The sequence below is a fragment of the Haliotis rufescens genome, unplaced genomic scaffold (assembly GCF_023055435.1).
Source record: "Haliotis rufescens isolate VD_foot unplaced genomic scaffold, xgHalRufe1.0.p SCAF_12, whole genome shotgun sequence".
NCBI lineage: Eukaryota > Metazoa > Mollusca > Gastropoda > Lepetellida > Haliotidae > Haliotis > Haliotis rufescens.
In genome coordinates, this window is record NW_025963802.1 from 10,504,836 (window position 1) to 10,517,844 (window position 13,009).

Consider the following 13,009-nt stretch of genomic DNA (forward strand, 5'->3'; position numbering starts at 1 on the left):
GCCAATCTCTTAACATTAAAAGTTCCATGAATTACATTTCACACACATACGCATGGATGCCATCTTTCCTCTTGGACACTACGGATCCTGTAAGACTGAACTCTACCACGTGTAAAAGTTTGTCATCTGAGTTGTCGGTATGATACTAATCCTTACTATTTGAAGGCACTTGTGTTTTTGCACGCGAATGACAATGTTTAATTAATGTCTAGGGAACACTGTTAGGGATTTTCTCGTGTTCTCTGTAATCTCGCGATCTCGACTTGTAACAACTGTAGTGTGGAACAAGAGTGTTTTAGTCGCTGTCCGCGGACATACGTAATACGATAACTCCCAATTACGCCTATGCACATGGTTCTTTCTTGATCTTCTTTTTCCACATTTACTTATTACGAGACCACGAGAATGGCCTTTACTGTATTCCATAGATGACACATAATCAGCAAGGTCACAGATTGTTGCCACCTGATCTCTTTTTTTGTCTTTGCGCGACAAGAATGGGAAATTGTGGTCCCTGCCTCGGGGTGATATCACCAATGTTTAAAAAATACGTGAAGGTTGATACCAGCACACACAAAACCGTGGATTTTGTTCAACATGTATTTACACATAAAATACATTAAAAACGATATCAGCTAGGCCACGGGAATGGGCAAATGGGACCTATTCTGACTCAGGGTGAGATCACCAATGTTAAAAAAATAATTGAACGATAATCCTAGCACAAAAAAAGCATGGATTGTTTTCAACATGTATTTCCATATAAAATACATTTGACTTTACATGTGAAGTTAATGAGTATTTGCGTTAAAACCATCATTTCATTCAGAGAATATGTGAAACAGTTAATTATATTATAATTATAACCTAAAATAAAAAAAATATTTTTTTTATGTTTAAGTGATGTAAACGGTTCATAACAACCGCATGATTACTAGACCACAACAAAATGGTTTCCAAAGGTATCGGCGTAAACAACACTGTACCTTACTTCTTCCAGTTCTAGAACAATAATGTCCTCTTGATGAAGGGCCGGTCGTGGCTGTCCACTGCATATGACGATTACTACTTTTGTGGTATATTTGTATGAATACTTGCTAGCTGCTGTAAATATCGAATGGGTGATCAATGTCTAGAGTGTTGTACAAATCCGTACAAAGAGAGATATATTGTTGTGTTCGGCAAATGTACCACCAAATCCCTGTCTCAAAGGCTAAACATAATCCTAAATACAATCAAGGAAGGTCTTTCTTTATATTCACAGGACATATTTGAGACAAGAGGAGTTAATACAATGTGGGCTCTCAAAATCTCAAAGGATTCGCTTGACTATTTACAGTCTCAGAAAAGAACCAAGTTCCATTCTGTCAAAACTTGTTCTCTGCTTCATAGCATTTATTCACGTGATGAAGAAGTGAGACTTAGTATATGCTCCGAAGGTTGTGTTCCTCAAAATAAAGAGGTTGACATCCATAAATTCTCTTCCTCACGTGTATCACTTCTAAATGCCATTTCAAGACTTCTGGAATATTGCTCGACATGAAGGGAAAGTTGACTACTGGAAAGTTTAAATCATCCCTCTTGTCATACAGTCTGGTGGCCATGGAGAGTGTTCTGTCACTCTGAATCTTTATCCATAGGTCTAAATATGAAACAGATGCTTGGACACGTATGGTGAAAATTAATCTAACTTTTAGAAACACGTACATAACTAAAGATATATTCGTGACGATACGCGATATTGTATATCACATACCTCCACGGTGGTAATCGGGTGCTCACAGTTCTGATATAATCCAGAATCAACCATAATGTAACACGTGACTCGATATCGACCAATCAGCTGATTTGCCTTTACTCTATACAATGACGCCTTGATAGAAACCTTAAATGACACACCATTAACATATCTAGGTCTACTGAATAAATTTCCATCACATTCTGAACGAACGGATCACAGCTAAATATTATCAGGATTGTTTACGCCACCAACATTTATATCGTGAGAGGTCAACAAGACAGTTTCTGTGTTAATAATACTCGCACAGCTTTAAGTTGTCTAAATGAACTTAAAATGAACGGGATCCATGTTCGTTGTGTAGTAGTTATTTATCATTGAATGAAGGTATCTAGTCAGGAAGTATCGTCTTGATGGTGCAGGGAAGCACTTGCTTCAGAGACTGGTAGTGTTCCTTGCTTATGTGTGTTGAGTGATTTTTACAGTCTCTAAGGTACAAATGTATCAATAGCATTCATTGTATTGTTTTAACATAGCATCCATTGTATAATTGTTTCCCTTCCCATCTGGGGGAGGTTTTCTGATATTACTTATGCTAGGTGAGGAATCTTTGTCTCAGTTTCTATATATTCGGGTTTCAAATCTCTCCTTATTTCATGTAAATATGTAACCCGTGCTCTACTCTCAGGATACTTATAAACTGTTTCATCCAATAAATTTAAGAACATACATGTTTCGAATTATCAATATGAATATCGTACCGCGGAAACGTCAGTTAACATATTTATGTGATTTTAAATAGTACATGTATTAATGGTTTGCATGCACTGAGTGGTAATTACGTACATATTCATCAAATTGAAACGTGTTTTTTATTATGAAGTCGTGTACCTGAAATATGTTTCCTTTCCCTGGAACATTTGGAAAATTTACTTTATAAACATGTATGTTTTAAAATGCTGTCCACATAGTGAAAGTTTGATGTGTTACTGTTGAATATCTATAATTGACTTCAATGAGTCAACGTCAGGCTGGTGGGTGGTGGTGATTCACAATGACACACTTAGCCCCGGACTTCACAATAAAAGGTGTTAGTTTAGTAATTTAGAGATACAAATTCACAAAACATGATTGTATGGAATGAATGTCATTCTTGTCAGTCTTGTCAATGATGTCTATTGATATGGTACTGTGAACCTTTTAGAATTTTGAAAGTGTTTTATCCTTAAACAAACTTTTCTCAAATTAAGTTTTGAAATCGAAAATTTGAAGAGAGGATAATATACTGAACTGTAAGCAGGGTGTTTATTATAAAGTCCACAAAAACAACGTACAAATTATTACTCACTGATGAAGATTAACAAAATTGTTTTCATTGTATGCTTTTCGATTCTACTGTCATAAATTCTTAACTACAGGAGTGGTTTGTAATTGCCAAAGAACCTTACAAAACAAGAAATTCTAAATTAGCTTTAACTCCTACATGTGAGCCCGAAAAAGCCCCGATCAACAGACAGTGTTCTTGTTTCAATTTTTCAGCAGGTATCGATCAGTGAATCTTATCAATTAATCCATCACTAAGATCAATGTTGCATGTAGATATTTCCAAAAGATACATGGTATTTCTTTGCATAGAAAACTAATAACAGGTGTGATTAACATTTTTTATAGTTATATATATCACATCTAGGACTTGAAACATACATTTATGTCTACGTACAGTCATGTTCATCTATATATCAGTTTTATTTGTTTCTTTTCAGAATACACCGGTGTCATATTGACATGACATAAATATTGCTTTTGGAAGGGGTTTCATATTTAACCACAAATTTACGAAGAAAATAAACATTTGAAATAATATATGTGTTTGTTGTCTCTGAGAAATTATATGCCGAAAGCCTCCTGGTACCCATTCATGGTACGAGGGCGTACGTCTGCCCGATTTGAGTAATATTCCAGCAATATCACGGCGGGGGACACCTGAAATGAGCTTCATACATTGTACCCATCAGGGTTTTCGGCGTGACGAGCAAACGCTTTAACCACTAGGCTACCCCACTGCCCTGATCCATTGTAAATGTACACATCAATTATACACATTATCATGATCATCACACGAGTGAAAAGACAAAAGGTTCTTGCACATTCAAACGTTCTGCAAGAAAAAAATAGCAATTTTCATTTCACTGAAAACACGTGTGTTGTGCATGCCTTCAGAACATGTGCTCCATCTCTTGATCTCACACGTTCCTTTTTAAGTTGTTAAATTATTCATATGTCGTCGGTACAACCTGGTGGATAGAAACAAATGCACCGGTAAAATAAATCACGGACGCTGACATCCAAACAACCTCGACTTTAAATATCCGGGCAGCAAATACGAACCTCCCACTCCGCAAATCTTCAGACGTTAATTGGCATTGTGAAATACATAGGCTATCAGTCATTTGTTTAAGTACTCGCGTGCTAGAGTGATATCCATTTCGTCAAGCCAAACATGACGATTTTTCAAATTTGAAATTAAGAAAAAAGACACTAATCAAGAAAGTATTCATACGCAGTGAAAGATTCCCAAACACACAATCCTCATTTTCGATAATTGCTATGCATCCTTTCGGAGCACACTTCCATTGACTGCGTTACAGTAACTATACACAAGTAGAAGAAGACAGTGACGCTTTATACACCATATAGTGTAAATTATCGTGGATTTATAATGAATGAAGAAGCAAACCATTAGGTTTACGAAGTCTAATCATATTACGACGGATATGTGGGTATTGCGGATTTGGGTGCATCCGTCTGTACATATGGGTAACTTACTTTCATGAAATTTTAATCCTTAACATATTGCTTATGATAAGTTTGATAAATATGTCGCAGATTTTAATCAGACATCATGGTTCTCTGATGAGGAATGTAACGATACAGATATGTTTTTAGATATGAAATCAGATGTGGAAATAAGACAAGTACTGAAAACTTTAAAACTGGGTAAGGCAAAATCTAATGGAATACCACCGAAGTTCTACAAATATCGTATGAATATTGTCCCATACAAATCTACTTTTCAATGCTATTTTAAAGACAGAGTCTTTACCATGTGCTTGGAATATTTGATTTGTCATTCATTTGTATAAATCAAGTAACGTATTAAATCATAACATTTATGCAGGAATATCTCTCCTAAAAGTAATGGGGAAATTATTTACTTCTGTTGCTGAACATAGACTTAGATGATGGGCTTAAATCAACAACTGATACTGTTTTTGTTTTGCAGGCATTGTGTTAAACGTATTTAAGAAAACCAAAACATCGCTTTAATGATTTTAGAAAGGCGTTTTATTTTGTTTATAGAAATAACCTGTTGTTTGTACTTATTCAAAATGGCTTTCGTGGTCAAATAAATTAAGTTATTGAAAACATGTTTGTGCAAGTGTGAAGAAAGGTAGAGGTTTTAAACACCTCTTGTGGTGTTAGACAAGGCAGTATGTTTATCCTCTTCATCAATCATTTAGTGTCTGAAATAGACTCAAGTGGTTGAAATTTTCTGTAACTTGTGTAATTTTGTGTGAGTGAATTTATTGAAACAATTAAGCTGCTGCTCTTTGCAGATGGTGGTGTTCTAATTGTAGACTCGGGGATAGAATTGCAAAGAAACTTAGATATATTAGAATTATTTTCCAATAAATGGGCAATCGAGGTAAATATGGACAAATCAAATATTATTGTTTTCATAAATTGTGGGTATCTCTAAAAATGTGGAAAATGGTTCTTTAAGTCTGTAGAAATTTCAGCAACTTTCCATTATAAATACCTTGGCATTATGTTTTCTTCTAGGGTTATCTGGTCTGAGGGTGAGGTGAAATTGGGTTTAAAATCGCGTCCAAGATTATTGCACTTACATAGCGACGTGCATGTACGTGTGTGTTTGTGTGGCTGCTTGTACTTGTCCGAACTAATGCCGATTTACAAAGGAATCTTCATGAATTGATTCGGTTGTACACTGTGATCACGGAATTACTTCAAACAAGAAGACAGCAACATGCTATTTCAAATATAACCAAACCAAAATAGTCAGCTATCTGCTTTCAAAACTCAAACGACATTTATAAGTATTTGCTTAACCAGCCTGACTGTGCCTGGATAACCCAAACCCAAACGTGAGTATGGTTTCACGCCTCTTTAAGTAAGATTCCAGCAATATCACAGCGGGGGACTCCAGAAATGGGCTTCACACATTTTACACGTGTGGGAAATCGTGACGAGCGAACGCTTTAGCCATTGCACAAGGCTAACCCACTGCTCCGTCACGTTATGTGTAAATATACCACGGCATCCAATGTGTAGATTAATACAAACGCAAATAGGAAAGATTAAACGTTTATTTTCGCCATTTGTCTTGCAATTTCATTTTGGTTTGTAGCACAAATCCATCAAGAGTACAGGAAAATGGTTTATCTGAAAACAAATGAACATAGACTGTTAATTATTATTCTCATATCGAACACTGTTTTGTAAAATTTCATATATAACACAACTGTATGTTTTATCAACTCATTTAGTTAGTTACTCCATATTGATCATACATTTGTATACATGTATGTCTCAGGTAAATCCTCATGAGGACCAGAGTTAGAATGAGTTGATGGTCGTCACAGGCGACTAAATTGAATCATCCGGTCAGATTATGTGAGCCGTGTCCCGGCGTGCCCATTCTAACCGCATGTACGCACAATGTACATGAATGTCTTAGGCAAATACCCATGGGGACCAGAATTGTCCCCAGCACCACATTAATGGTCGTCACAGGTGACTCAATTGAATCAGCTGGTCAGATTCCGTGAGCCGCCCTAGCGTGCCAATTCTAACCGCATGTATGCACATGTACATGTATGTCTTAGGCAAATACCCATGGGGACCAGAGTTAGAATTGTCCCCAGCACCATATTGATGGTCGTCACAGGCGATTCAGTTGAAACAACTGGTCGGATTCAATGAGCTGTGCACTTGCGTGGATCATTGTTTGTACACTCTTTCACTGGTTTGCGGGACCCAGATTCGATTATTTACTAACCACAGCAGTAAAACGTGAATTTGCTTGAAGTGAATTGCGGCGCAAAGCAGCAGTTACTTGCTTAATTACCCACTTCTATATTTGTACAAGTTACCAGAAAACATCACTTAACGAATCCATGGTGGGAAGAGACTTACCTGAATCCAAAGTCGAAGAAGGGCTCAATGTCGAATAATCCGTACATGATTCTGTTGTAGGGGTTGAAAGGGTTCAACAATTGATTGAAGAAGCCACCATTGTTTGAATTCTGCCCTGGCGTGAACATGTTGAAGAAACTGTAGGGGTTGAAAGGAGTCGCTGAACCTGTACTGGTACCATTGGTACTATTTGGCGATGGGAACGCCGAAATGACAGCAACGTTGACGAGGAGGACAATCAGCATAATTTGGGAAATCATGGTGACGATATTGACTGAAAAAGATGAAATTCCAATTGCTTAATTAGATTATTATGCGTGATCTTACAGAAATAGTTATTTAAAGAAATATCTCCGTAATGTGTTACCATAAACCTTAGTCTTTAATCTGAAGACGAATATAATAAAAATAATAAGTGCAATTATAATGCGCCAGATTCCATTCACCAAGTGGATACTCATAGCGCTACACTATTATTACCCCGGTGAATGGATCAGAGCACTCGATTTTCATTCTCAGCTACCTGGGGAGTATACAACCCAAGCTGCCTGTGAGGCGCTAGAAGATATGATATGATAGATATGAGCTCATTACTGTATTTCGTTTGGAACAGGTTATTATGCAGAAGCATTATATTTAAACTATACACTGTAGTACATTTAACTCTTGTGTATACCTTTCAATAAAAATAATACTGAGCCATATGAATATATATACAGTTTTTACTTCTGCATGTAAAAACCTATGGCATCAAAAACATCGTTTGTACTTACTGTTGAGATACCGCAAAGATTAGCTGCTTTAGTCTGGAAAACGATTATGTTTTGAACAAACTGAAAATCGAGGAGCTTATATACCTGTACCTAAGCCATAAACAAATAAAACAAATACATATAAAAAACGCGTGAACATAATACTTCTTTGTGTTTGATGCAAACTGACGAATGAAAAAACAATGGCAGTTAAAGAGACTAATGTCGTGTAATATGTTGACTCCTTGACGATACAATAAAAAAATACATTTCACTCGTGCATGCATTCATATAGAACAAGAGACATTATAAGGACAACGACCTTTTATGTATTTCCTGTCTATCAAGAATTCGTGTTGTAGTAATATCCCCCGTTTCATTGAGGCCCATAAGTATACCTTCATGGTCAGCAGTTCAAGGTCTCTATATTTGTACGTGGATGAAAGGCATGTATAAGTCAACTTCATTCCCCAATGCTCTATGCACACTAAACCCCGGTCCTTGACCTTTCAAAGTGTGGTCATAATGTGGAAATGACGGGGTGTCCATTGTTTTGCTTATTTTGGAGACTGATTTGATTAACCTGATAAATACATATATTTATATACACTCTGTATTTCATTTCATTTCTTGCTGTGATTGAATTCTCATCAACGAAAATGTCAAGCAACAGGTATATATTGGACGTATCTGGAAGTTCTGTTTTGGCAACAGGAAAGAGGCTAATCTGGCGCAGTAATAATACTTATCTAGTAATAAAAATTTCCTAACTTCTTGGTCCATATGTCAGAAATATATATTTGTAGGTGTCGTATGTTAGCATGTTAACAACTTCAAGTTATCCATATGTACAATGTAAGGTGAAATTTTCAGATATGATTTACACAATCCTTATAAGTCTTTCTATAAAGTGGTAAAAGAGTTTTAGATAAGACTTATGTCTTAATTTGGGCAGGCCACACAACCCTATTCAGCGATAGCGCGGTCTCTTTCTTTGACGCAAAAAATGAGACAGGAATTATTGACAACACACAATTACTGCACATGTTTCCTGAACATGGTAATAAGTTGCATGATAGTAGCTTGGTAAAGGTTTGGTTGGTTGGTCGGTTTGTTGTTTAAAGCCGCACTCAGCAATATTCCAACTGGCTGTAAATAATCGAGTTTGGACTAGACAATCCAGTGATTGATATCATGAGCATCGATCCACGCAATTGTGATCGATGACATGTATCAACCAAGTCAGCGATCCTGACCACCCGATCCCGTTAGTCGCCTCTTACGACACGCATAGTCACCTTTTACGGCAAGCATGGGTTGCTGAAGACCTATTCTACCCCGAATCTTCACAGGTTCTTGGTAAAGGGAACCTCAGCTCAGCTATTCCGTAGTGTTTGAAACCTCTTCTGAGATATATGTAGTGTAAGCGGCTAAAAACTGCATGTATATGTAATAATGTATTTTAAGTGATTATTCGTCGAAGCGTAATTGCAACCTGCTGTTACGGGAACGACATGGCTTGCAAACTTCACAAATATGAATGTCACGAAGGACATCGGACCTGGTGAAAGTTTTGACACCAAAACAGTTTTGTAACACTACCGCACAACAGTATGCCCTCTTTGGGAGTTATGCAAAATACGTAACTAGACTGTAGCCAGGCGGGATATATTTTGTCTGTTGAAAAATGAGACAGATGCGTTGACGTTGAAGTTGCGAAACATATGAATTAATGTTGTAGTATCCTTAACTCCTGTGAACATCTTAAAGTGAGAAATAGAAGCTGTAATAATAAAGAAGACCAAACTGACGTGTGGATTTCAATTTGTTTTATAAGTACCGAAAATAGCGAAACTTCATATTTTGAAAGAATACAAAAGTAGTTGGAATCTATAAGTCGTCATTCATTAAGCAACTCGCTTTCCTCATCCCTTACCAATGGTTTCAAGCATGTTTTTATCAAGGAATGTTTTTGTATAGGTGAAGTAAAAGACAATTATAGCTAAGCAAAAAAAGAACTTGGAAAACGTTCGTGAAATTTAACTTACAGACAACAGAGTTTCACAATTCCTTTTTATAAATCTATACTAAACCGCAAAAGAAACGTCACCCCTAGTAACATTGCATGAAAAGTTGTCTGGGTAATCGTTGTCAAAGTTTCTTAATTTTAATATTACCTTGTCCGGAAAAAATGAAATTTGATGATAAAAAAACAAGCACATGACAATAAAACTGATCGCCCAAATGCATCACGGCAACGGCCATGGTAACCCGATGCATGTTCCGAGTTCCGTGCAAATTGAAATGCACATGCGTTCCCCCATTTTTTGCTCTATAAAAATCAACCCAGATCGGATAACATTCATTCGTTATTGAATTTCTACCACATGCCAAGATTGACAAGAAATCAGCGACACCAATCTCTTGGACGATTGCAAGCTGGACAACCCTCCCGGCAAGTAGCCAATGAATTTCAAGTCCACGTAAGGACCATATACAGGCTCCAGCTACGGTACCAGACCACCAACACTACAGATGACCGACCACGTAGTGGAAGACCAAGGGTCACCACCCGACGTCAGGATCGTCAGATTGGGCGATAGCATCTTCAAGATCGCTTTGTCACTGCTGCGGAAACAGACAGACCATGGGGACACACCAGCAACACATAAGTGCGGACACCGTGCGTCGACGATTGACGAGCAGACACCTCCACTGCTACAGGCCACACCGAAGACCCATTCTGACACCAAGTATTCGGCGGGACCGTCTTCAGTGGGCTACACAGCATCAAGATTGGCACCACCCGCAGTGGAGAAGAGTCCTCTTCTCAGACGAGAGACGTTACTGTATCTAAACAGCAGATGGCAGAGAGACAGTCTGGCGACGCCGCGGGATGATCAGTTTTGCCAAGATTCATTTTTTTTAATATGTCTCATAATCAGAAACATACATTAGTTTAAGTATCAATTAGTTATTCATTAAATGGGTTAAATACTAATTATCAAAGTATCGATTGCAATAGATAGAGTAAAATAGACATATAGACACGAAAGTCGCGATGAAAGCTGATGCATTTGAGTGTTAGTGATTCCGTGAACTTCTGCAAATTCAAACTTTTTATATACACGTCGTAAAAAATAAATATCACTAAAATTGGGTCAGTAAGTTGCAGGTGTTAACCCTTTGACACCAGTGTATAATTGATTATAGTGTACATAATTCGTCGGATATTAATTGTAATCCGTCCTGTTGAGCGTGTGAATATAATGCTTACTAGTTAACTGGATATGTGCTATGGTTGCGCCATCACGTGTATCCCTTCTTGGCTTGTTAACTCTGTCACGTGAAACTAGCGACGGGGCTATTTATCATATTTGGAATTCGTTAGCATATTGAACTTACTGTATGATCTTTCACCATGAAATTAAGTAATGGTTAAACTCATGAGATCATAGTCATTCACACATGACCTCATTTTTGTAATCAACAAGGCACTATCATATAGGTTTAAGTATTCTTCAAAGGGAAGCGAGCCTGAGGTATTTTTTATACATACAATACGTAATTAAAGTGAACACAAAATCTACAGTTCATTGTGTATTTTAACTATAACGTTTAATTTATTACATTATCTTTACAAGAAACCTGAATATTTATTAAGTTGAATCGTTTCTCCCTCTTGTAAAAGAACGTCGTAAAAAAGTGTAATTTCCAAAAAAGTTTAATTTGTTATATAACTGCGCAGGTCATGTTGGTGGTAAATAGCACACAAGAGAAAAAGAAGTAACGTGTTAATTCATATGTGGAAGCCTTTTACACCACCAATATATACATAGATGTCTTAAACACCAAACGTACAGCCGCTGGTATACAGCTCGACATAAAGGGAAAGTCCTATTTCATGCTTAAATATCTTATCCCCAAATTTCAAGTAAATGTTATCAAGTACGAAGTCCAACATAACGTATAACTGTTTTCTCAGGAAATGTCAGATGATATTTGGTTATATTCTTGAAAAATTGTTCTGAACCTGTGAAGAACGGGATATAACTTTACCTAGCATGGTAACCACGTTTTGTGACAAATGTCACATGATTCAAGTAACGAAGTTTTTTCACAGGCTTGTCATGTAGGATAGTTGGGATAACAGCAGAAATAGGGGATACGGTGACATACATTCAAACAGGTCAACCACACCTTCTCTTGGTGGGCTTTCTGTTACAGTGGGACATATGAAACGTATCCACGGTGGAAGATTCCAGCTTGGCACAGGTTTGAGGGAATTAATGCTTGTCGTACGAACCGACAGCGGGATGTAAGCATCCGCAACGTTGTGGGACGCTGCTCACATGATGGCCACTGGTTTGTCCGGCACAAACTAGTTTAACATCCATCTACCGGCCACTGTCAAAAAGCTGGAATATTGCTAAATGTGGCGTAAACGTCAAATAAACTTAAAATAAATATATCCGGCACAGTAATCCAAATGTTAAAGCCCCGAATACTGAAAGTTTATAATGTATTTGTTGGGACTTGATATGATCTGACATTAATAATACACTATTCATTATCTACGGTCTATCACAATAACATAGTATACATATCATAGCATGATTATAGACTTAGCTTACATTGTTGAAATGTAAAAGCAGTTGCATTGTATCTAAGGCGGGTATATGTTGTCCTCTCACCATAAACACACAGAGTTGCACAACCATCTAAATATGGCTTGTTTCAAAGGGCGTCATACGGCCCTTGCTCAGAATTTAATTGAACAAGGTTACAACATCCAAGCCCTTAGTAAAGCTTTCAAAAGGTTTTATGGTGGGCATGAGGCGGACGTTTGACACATCAGTGACAAAAATGATGTCCGATGCAATTCCCTACTTTGAATTGTACCATATGTTCCCATGTTTCTTTTTCAGGTGAACAATTGACTTGCCTTTGCATGTGTTCGTGATGGGTACCACCGATGTGGAAGGATACTCTCACCTTTTCGCGAACACCTGGTATCATTACTATTTGATAGTGATTCATAAACACATGCTAATGATATAGTCGGAACTGTACAATCGACTCTGTTTTACGCAGAGATTTCTTTTGGATATGGAAAGGGTTTTGTCGCTTTATTAATTGAACTATTCCACATTAGATCAGATTACGATTAGGTATTATAAAGGAGGCACATACACATATGTCATACCCTACTTAGCTACGCCAATCTCACGATATGAATAATGGCTTTCCAACGCATTGAGTGATGAGCATATCAATGACCCATGATTGCAAAATTCACAGT